Raw genomic sequence first — 10,463 nt, forward strand, 5'->3', positions numbered from 1 at the left:
TTTAAGAAGTACACTTTATTTTTTCCCCTGTTTCTACGGTTTCTTGGGCTGGATATTGCAGCCTGGAACGGTTGTTCAAGTGCAGCTGAACTTGGCATGTTAGTAAACGTGCCCACAATTAACAATAATGTATTGCACCTGTGCAGCTGACCTGCGGAACCTGGGAATATACCATTCTGTCAAGATGGGGAGAATATAATTATAATAGGCCTACCTTGTTAAAGTGACCATTTTGTTAAATTTTGCATTTGTAGTTATTTTACTGTAATTTAACAACCAGTACAGATGGACAAAGAGACATTCATGGATTTTTATTTAAAAGTAACTTTTATTTTCCCCTCTCGACCCAAGGTATGGCAGCTGCATACCACTGCCATACCCGATTGACGCCCCTGATGCCTTTGTCAGTAAAAGTTATATCACCACTAAATAAAACATTGCCGTTTTGAACTATACTGGATTTTTTTTTTCTTTTTTTTTTTTTTTTGCTGCCCTACCTTCAATGTGGTCAGCAGAGGAAGTTAGGCAATGCAAGGCAGGTTACAATTGGCTTTAATATCTGTAAATGGACAAAGCAATATTTAATATCTTCACCAAAACTATACCTTTACATGCATAGATTATCAACCACAATGCAACTGTCTGGACTGGAGTTAACATTTCGGCCTCCAACCTTGGTTTGTCGTGGCAAATTGCATGCTGGTGATTGTCAGAGGGGCGGTGATTTGCCAAATGAGAACCATGTTGTATTACAATGTATACTCAAAATAGGGCTTTCTGTCACTGTTTGTTTCCAAGAGCTTAAAGGAGTAGTTCACCCCCAAAATGACTTTTTTTCTATTGATTAGTCACGCCATGGAGACTAGAGTTCAATAATATTTTTAGTTTTTTGTCTCATTCCTAAGACACAAATGTGATAACAATAAATTTACCCCCATTCGTTCCGGATGGGGACCCGTTTCGAAACGGGTCCCCATCCGGAATCAATGGGGGTAAATTTACTCAAATCAAATTTTTGTCTTAGGAATGTGACAAAAACCAAAAAATATTATTGAACTCTACTCTCCACGGCATGAGTAATCAATAGGAAAAAAGTCATTTTGGGGGTGAACTACTCCTTTAAGACACTTGCCCCCTTTAAACATACACAAACGCTTACATACACGTGCACACACACACACACACACACACACACACGCACACACACACACACACACACACAGAGCACCGGTAAATGGTGGCACTTTATCACCTCTCCACACACATAATACAGGAGGATTTGTGAACAATTGTTACACAGGCCTTTGGTGATTAACACATTCATGAGGAGCTTATCAATGCCAGGGGATGCAAGCAGCAATACATTTAATTATAGAAGAGATGCGCTTAATTAAGACAGTAGTTACCATGGGAATACCTAACATGGAGCAAGGCTCGTCCGTGCTACCACATAACACTGCACATACGCCTGTGTTGGTATCACAATGAAAACACATTTTTCAAGGTTAAAGAAAAGAATACCATGATATTTTCCTAAACATGAATTCGTTTTATATTAATGTTATTTTATCATTCAAATCATAGTGTTTTGGCAATTATTTAGGGGCCCACTTGCCCACTAGAGGGCCCCCTGACCACATGTAGAGAACCACCAGATTAGCAGGACACACTGTACATGTAGCAGGGCATGTTTCAGTTGACCAGTCACTTTCCCTTTAAAAATATGCACTATTGACACCTTTCACACAGATTTAGTTTCTTTGTTAAATAGTTACTATATCGATTTGAAATCATTTAATCGAATCGTATCGCCGTGAATGAACAAATATCGTCCATGTATCGTATTGTCAACCATGTATCGTGATATGTATCCAATTGCTATTAAAATGTATCGTTACACCCATAATAATTAAACTAGCTTTACAATAATAATGCATACTGTAAATATTCATTGAAAACAAACTCAAAAGCTTTTTATAAACATTTTTTCTTTATTCGTGTAATGCATTTCATTTCCAAAAGGTATGATTCATTTCCATTGAGACAATTCTACAGTGATTGGGTTCTACATAGAGTATATGACATGCATTTAAAGGAAAAAATAACTCATATTTTACATTCTCAACCTCTGCACCCTGAATTAATGTTCGCCCTGAATAACAAAAACCCTCTCAATTCTGTTGAAGATACTTAAAGAACATTTTAACCTTTCAACTTTATCGTTGTCTTGTATGAAACGGTAGCCCTGTGGTGGACAGGTAGTTTTATAGTCAAGATCCATTGATCCCATAACCGCCGGTAACGTCTAAGCATTCTAGTGCAAATACAGAAGAATTGGAATGTTCACAAGACTTCATTCATTAACATTTGTGTACACAGTTAACTGGTGCTGCAAAACATTGTGATCAACAAGATCTTCTTTGCTTGATACCTTAACACACACACACACACACACACACACACACACACACACACACACACACACACACACACACACACACAAACACACACACACACAGACGCGTGCGCACACACACACACACACACACATCTACTGGCAGGACATTAGCACAGCATTTATAAAAATATCTAGAAATAGGCTACACGAAAAAGAAAAAAAGTGAGAGCCTTTAGTCAAATAATAGTCATCTTCATCAGAACCGATCTACATCTTGAATGACGATAAAGTTGAAAGGTAGATGTCATTACTTTTCATTCTAAAACCTGAACTCTGTTCCTCAGTCATCGCCCTTTCTCAAGAATTCCCATTGCATCATTGCATTTCATTAAATTACATTTAAGAAGTAAACATTTATAGCACGTTTCTCCCACGTTTGTCCATACAATATATTTTGAGTCGCTATATTGTATAGAAATAATTATGAGAAATGTCACCAAACCCAATGGAGAGTTGTTGAAAATATCTGTTTCTTCTGCATTCTGAATGTTTCTGTGTTCCTGACAACAGAAACTACCCTGCATCTAGTCTTGCACGTTCAGACTCATTATAGTCCAGTAATTTTAGGCCAAAATTAGGCTAAACCTAAAACAAATTGCAATAGTAGCAAACTCAACTGATTTTGTATCCTCAATATGTCCTTAGTGAGGGAAAAAAAGTCCCAAGGAATCCCATCAGGGGAAAGTTTTGAAAACGACCTACCTACCTTCACTTACTATACACTACACTATAAAGGAAAAATTGACTCCAAAGATATCTGCTTTAAGTGGGATGTGAGGGGTTAAACTAGGGTTTTTTAATTATTCTGAATCCATTGCAAGCATTTGTTTTGCATGAAAAACATTCCTTGGGCAAGAAATGGCCCCTCAAAACGATGGTTTAGTGATTTTCACAGTCTTTTGGGGTCCGTTTTTAGCCCAAGGAATCTTTTTCATGCAAAACAAATGTTTGCAATGGATTCAGAATAATTAAAAACCCCTAGTTTGACCCCTCACATCCCACTTAAAGGAGATTTTTTGGGAGTCATATTTTCCTTTATAGTGTAGTGTATAGTAAGTGAAGGTAGGTAGGTCATTTTCAAAACTTTGCCCTGATGGGATTCCATGGGACTTTTTTTTCCCTCACTAAGGACATAATGAGGATACAGAATCAGTTGAGTTTGCTACTATTGCAATTAGTTTTAGTTTTTTTTTTCTTCATATAACGACTGGACTATAAGCCTCTTTAGATACTGGTCATTGTCCCAATGACTGCCAGCAAGGCACAACAACCTCAAGCATAGGATCAAGATGTTTTACAGGACACGCCGGTCAATGTTTTACACATGCAACTACAACCATTCACACTCAAATTGGAATCAAATACTTCCTTCCAAGTGTTAGGAAAATATATTCCATTTCAAATGGACACCCTGAATTTTCAACCACACAGAACACAAAGCCATGAATAAATAATTCACTACAATTGTTTTACCACCTAATGAGTTTACATAGAGTACAATAGCCACAGGAACTTCTATTTTAGGTTTAGGTCTAAATATGTCTCCAACATTATTTTCCACAATATTTCATGCAACCAGGATGGATTGTAACAACACATCACATACAAACAGATGTGACAGGTAAGCAACAATAGTCACCATGAAATGGTAATAGCCCTTTGTAAAGGCAGTTCACATGCTGTGAAGCCTTGAGAAGTGTCCCATCAACTGTCTTATATACAGAGGACCTATGGCTGTAATTCCTGAACTACGACTACACTAAAACACACTACAGGCTTCTGGGTTAAGCCTAGTCCCAACAATCTTTACATTTCAATTGTTATGTCCCATTGGACAGCAATATTTGAGACCAGACCTAATCCAGGTAGCTTTTTGAGTGAGACTGGCCCGGCCCTTCTGCACTGTACTGTAGGTGCGGGGCAGAAGAACTATGGAAAAGCAAAAAGAAATAAGCACAGGTGTTCCCCTCAACCAATGTCACAGTTGACTTAAAGGAGTAGTTCACCCCCAAAAAGATGTATTTTCTATTTATTAGTCACGCCATGGAGACTAGAGTTCAATAATATGTTTAGGTTTTTGTCGCATTCCTAAGACAAAAATTTGATTCGAGTAAATTTACCCCCATTGATTCCGGATGGGGACCCGTTTCGAAACAGGTCCCCATCCGGAATCAATGGGGGTACATTTATTGTTATCACATTTTTGTCTTAGGAATGTCTTAGGAATGCGACAAAAACCTAAAAAATCATTTTGGGGGTGAACTACTCCTTTAACCCTGAAAGTGTAACTTTCTTGGTGTGACGATAGTTCATCACACTGTGTTGTATTACTGTACTACTGTACAGAACGATACTTGCAGTACTGGTTGGACCTTTGTTTTGTTCTTTTATTTCGATAACAAAATGTGCAATAGTACAGTTTTGACTGCCATGCATTGAGTTTTTACACAATAACAAGCATATCCACTTTGCACACTAACACTATAGTGTTACAGTATCAATGTGTTTGATGTCTTTGTTAATGGACAAAGTGTTATTCAGATCCTCAGCAGGTCTGTGTGTGTCTGTCTGTCTGGACTGGAGCTATTCTCGCAAACCGGTGGACACATTTGCACACACGTCATGTGTGGGGTGAATTGTTTGAAGTGGGGTGCATTGTGTCAAAATAAGGCGCTCGACCAGGCCAATCTCATGATGCAGACATACTGCAAAAGTTTAAATTAAATTACATTTATCTTATAAAAAAGCACATACATTTTAAAATTGCACATCCCCCAGTCTTTTGTTTTTCAAAAGCCTTCTATATTAACTGCTCTTCTATTCAGACCGTCACGTCATGAACCACGATGAGCTTCACGAAATCCATATCAAATTCAGCGTTTTGAAGTTTCACCAATATGTACGTATCCACCAGCAAAGAACGTCTAACACCCAAAGGCTATGGTTGTGGTCACTACCTGAACAATCTATCGTTGTGGTCACTACCTGAACAATCTTCCTGGATTCAATGCGCAGATTCTGTTGCCGGGAAATGAATACAGAAACAGGGTTATTTGTCTTTTTGAGCGGTGGTCACACCACTCCTATACGGAGCTGTGTGTGTATGCGTCTATGAATGTGTGTCTGTATGTAGCCTGCAATACCTCTGCTGACCAGACACACAAACACGTTAAGGGGGGGGGGGGGCGCTCTGTTGTTCAGGCCAGGCACACTCACGCACGCACACACAGCCTCCACCGCTCGGTTCACACAGGTGTGATTTTTTTTGTTTGTGTTTTGTAGTTTGGCATTTGGTGTATTCTCTTTATCCCAAATTTGCATGCTTGCGATTTGAGAGGAATGTGTTAAGTTTTTTTTCTTTTTTTTCTTTTATAAGACATGGCACAAAAGCCAAATCTTTGCTTCATAGTACGACAATGTCACTTACCGAACATCAGTTCATTTCGGCAAACGACACTGTCGTGCAAATTAAATTAAATTGACCTCTAGAGGAATCCCACCCCGCCCCCTAGCTTGAGTTTGTGCACAAACTATTTCAAAGACACATTTTACGTATAGTTTAAACAAGGATTATATGAACAAACAACATGGTCTTACATCACCGACACACAGAAAGACACATACATATATAAACACACGCTTACATACAGTACACATGTAGTACATTGAGACATTTACACACACACACACACACACACACACACACACACACACACACACACACACACACACACACACACACACACGTGTGAAGATTCATTGGAGAGGATTTACAAACAAATATGTGTATTATCATTGTTTTAAACAAAACAAAAAATACAAATTAAGTTTCAATGGTCAAATATTCTATTTTGAATAATTTTGGGTAATTATTGCAATCTAAACAGTATGGCTTTGTCTAGTGAAAAATCCTATGTGAGCTAAAAAGAAAATGAAGATAAAAATAAATAACCTTTTTATTGGGCTTATAAGGTATTCTATGTTGCATTATATTTGTTTTATTTCCTATTACACATTGTTGTACAGCTAACCATACACTTAAGGTACAGTGTAATTATTTCTGGTTTAGTCATTACTCTGGGTGATAACCTACACGCTTTATTGATAACTGTCCATAAGATACTTTTAACTAAATAGAGGTTATCCTCATTTACAGTATTTAAACAGCATAAATATTTCATTGGGTTCGAGTGAAGAATATGCACGTGCGACCATGCATGTGTGTGTGCGCACACACACACACACGCAGATGAGAGAATATTTTATTCAGCCAAAAGTAAAACAATCAATTTCTGCTATAGTGTGGGATGTACTCATAAGTGGTTTTCGATTTCAAATATATTAGATTTTAGCTTTAATATGTGCTTTGTTGGTTTTTGGGGGGCGCAAGGACAGGCAGTGATGGGCAGTAGCCAGCTACAAGTAGCTTAGCTACATAGCTGAACTACATTTCTAAGTAGCGTAACGGAAACTAGCTACATTTCTCTGGGGATAGCTTGTAGTGTAGTTGAGCTATATTTAATCAAGAGTAACTAGTAATGTAGCTTACTACAATTTCCAAGTAGCTGGGCCATCGCGGTCGGGATGAATAAATAAATGAATAGAAACGTTATTACAATAGTGTCCCCAATAGTGAGAGGGGTATACATTTAATTTAAAGCCAGGCAGAAGGTTTTATAATAAAAAAAAATTGTTTTGCCTTCATGCCCATTTGTTTGGTGGAAAAAAGAAGAAAGAAAAAGTAGTGTTGATGTAGCTAGCTATTTTTGTCCTGTAGCTTGTAGTGTAACTTGCTACATTTCTCTGGGGATAGCTTGTAGTGTAGTTTAGCTATATTTAATCAAGAGTAACTAGTAGTGTAGCTCACTATAGTAGCTTGCCCATCACTGAGGACAGGACATACTGTATAAGGGTACGGTCACAACAAACTTTGATTCTGCCTATCCGGCAGATTCTGCGCTTTGTTCCCATTGAAAAGCATTGGCAGAATCGGCCGTATAGGCAGAAACCCTGGCCTGTACCCCAACCCAGTGGTTCTCAACTTTTTCAGGCCGCGACCCCCAAAATAATCACATTTTAACTGGGGACCCCCCCACCCTGACGAGCACTAAAGCCTCTATTCTATTCTATTCATAGCAAAAGGTGAAGAGCTACATCACCTCACCGCGGTGTAGTTTTCTAGCTATCCGCTGTCGGGTGGAAACCTCATAAGTCCAAGACTGTTACCATTTTTAGGTGATGGCTAGAAAACTACACCGCGGTGAGGTGATAGCTCTTCACCTTGGACTATGATAGAGGCTTAAGAGTTAAGACATTACATTTTGTATAAAACGGTTCTATTGTGAAAATTTGGCCAATGTTTAATTTGTCATTTAAGAAGTATTAAAAAGTCCTTAAATTGTGACTTTAGAAATGTGCAGATACCCTCTACTTAAACCTTATGGTGGTTTGTGTACTGTCGAGTTTGAAAACAATGTTGCACATTAAGTTAATCATTTGGGGACCCCCCACAGGTTGAGAACCACTGCCCAAACCAAAGAAATCTGCCCTTGTGGATGTATGACATAACCAAATTGTGCATACTTATTCTATGTGCCATAATTTCTGCAGAGATGAAAGAAATACTACAGTAAGGAGTCTGCAATATGTCTTTGGTCTCGATGTCGGAAATCTACTTTAATCTATTTAAATGTTTATTATTTCATGTCAGGTTTTCTTGAGTGTAAATTAAATGTCCTCCCTCACAACAAATCAGTGACCCATTATGAATTACTAAAGAAAGCCGTTGGATGTCATTTGCCAATTAGCATTTACACGTGAAATAAATAATTAAGGACGGACAAAATACATGAAATATGAATGAAAAGTGAATGTAAACAAGTTTAACGGCTACAGTACAGCTCAACTAGTCAAGTGCTTTGTGGGTAACCCAGTTGTGTGTCTTACGTTGGATGTTTTTGAACAGTAAATGACATCATATATTGTATCGGCTACCTCACTGCCTTGCAGTGGTAAATGCATTGATTGTCTATGGGGAGCACTCCAACTAACAAACAACACACTTATGTTTGACCTCTAAACCAGAGGGGTCTTCAACGTTTTCAGGCCAAGGACCCCTTAGTTGAGAGAGAGATGAAGCAGGGACCCCCACAACCTGTTCATAGATTCCATATAGTTTCATCCTTTGACAAACACGATCATCAGTTTATTTTGGATTCATGTCAATTTGTGTTTCCAGATATTTAACCACTTGAAGTGTCAATACTTAATAAACATGATCTTTCACTCTGTACTTAGTCTGCTCTTTTCCCCCTCTACACGGAAGCTCTTTGCCGAAAATAGCCGATCTACAAGCTCACAACTTGAGAAACAGCAATCAAACACCAATATAGTTCAGCCTCCATGCAAGCTGGAGAAACGGCTGTCAAACCCCGGGACAGCGCAGCCTCCAAATCCAACACTGGACAAGTGCTGCCAGACGGGAAACAAGCTGAGCTTGTAGATCTGCTATTTTTGGCTAAAGTTCTCCGAATATGGATGCTAAGGTTTCTATCACACAAAGATTTGGAGGACCCCCCCTGTAGTAACTCTGAGGACCCCCTAGGGGTCCCGGACCCCCTGTTGAAGACCCCTGCTCTAAACTGAGCTATGTGTACATTTGTGTACACAAGTCAATTTCTCCTCGCATAATGTTCCCCAAACTACCCCTAGGATCACACTGTGTTTATTGACAAGAGTTCATGCTTTACTCTGCCTACATATTCAGATCTGGCACTCTAGATAAGAGGCTATATGCCTAAATTGTAAACTTCTAATCAACACAAAATAGGATATTTATATATATATTTATTTTTTTTCTCTTCCAACTGAGATTTTACTTAATGTCCAAAAATCTGTTTAGATGCGCCTTAGTAAACTGAATTCCATAGTATACTGCAATTTAGTGGCAGTAATCTCTACAGTTTTGATAACATGATACTAATTTAAATAAATAACTAATCCCCCCCCCCCCCATCAAAACGGCAGTCTATCTAGCTGATATTCATTGTTGCTAACACGCAAGGGTCAGAAGTTGAGGTGAGTTTTGAGAGTACAAAATGTAGCCTTTTCTTCGTGGTTAACCTAAGGAGGAGGTATTTTAAGCAGTGGGAGTACAATTAACTCATTGATTGCCAAGGCCCGAGTTTCCCGAGTTATTACAGTAGTCCCAGGCTGCCACAGCCCGAGTTTCCCGAGTTGGCAGCCATTTTGAAAAAAAATAAAAAATATGACTTTGAAGGCTTCTATCTCATGAATGGCTGAACGGATTTCCAAGCGGATTTTTTTGTTTGAAAGCTGTTAAAAAGTACTACACATATGGTGCATGATATAGGCATGGGCGTGCACGATCCGTGCACTAAAAATGTATCCGTGCACTAGAAATTTAGGAACGTGGCATCCTGGTACTTGGCGGCCATCTTGAAAAGGGCAATCAATGAGTTAATGTAATAGATATATGCTTGTCATTCTTTTTAAAGTTTGGCTTAGGGTTAGGGTTAGGTTGTTCAGTGCTTTACCTGGGATTTCCAAAAAACGGTAAAAAAATTATAATAAAAAAAAAAAAGCACTGAGTGTGATAATGCTTTTGGAAAACCCATGCCTATGAGCAAAACATAATGTCAAATACTATATATTTTTCCAAAAATGTCATATTCACAAAAAACAAAACAAAGTGGAATGATATTAGTAACAGTTACACCTGTGTGACTTCAAAGACACCCTCATTTACAATTCCTCAACTAGAGGAGATGATATGAAGGCACATGTCCTAGAAACTTAACAGCTGATTTTTAATTAAAAAAGACATACATCAGTCTCATGTGTACTATAAAAGTAGAAAATAGCAAGTGAAATTAAAGAAGAAGGGAAAAAGAAGCTTAATCTATTTACTAACTTTTAAAAACCACAGAAGCAGAGGGATACACACTTGGCCTTAGTTCACAGAATACTGCTCCATTGGTCACCA

The sequence above is a fragment of the Nannobrachium achirus genome, assembly GCF_963921795.1.
Source record: "Nannobrachium achirus genome assembly, chromosome: 17".
Taxonomy (NCBI): Eukaryota; Metazoa; Chordata; class Actinopteri; order Myctophiformes; family Myctophidae; genus Nannobrachium; species Nannobrachium achirus.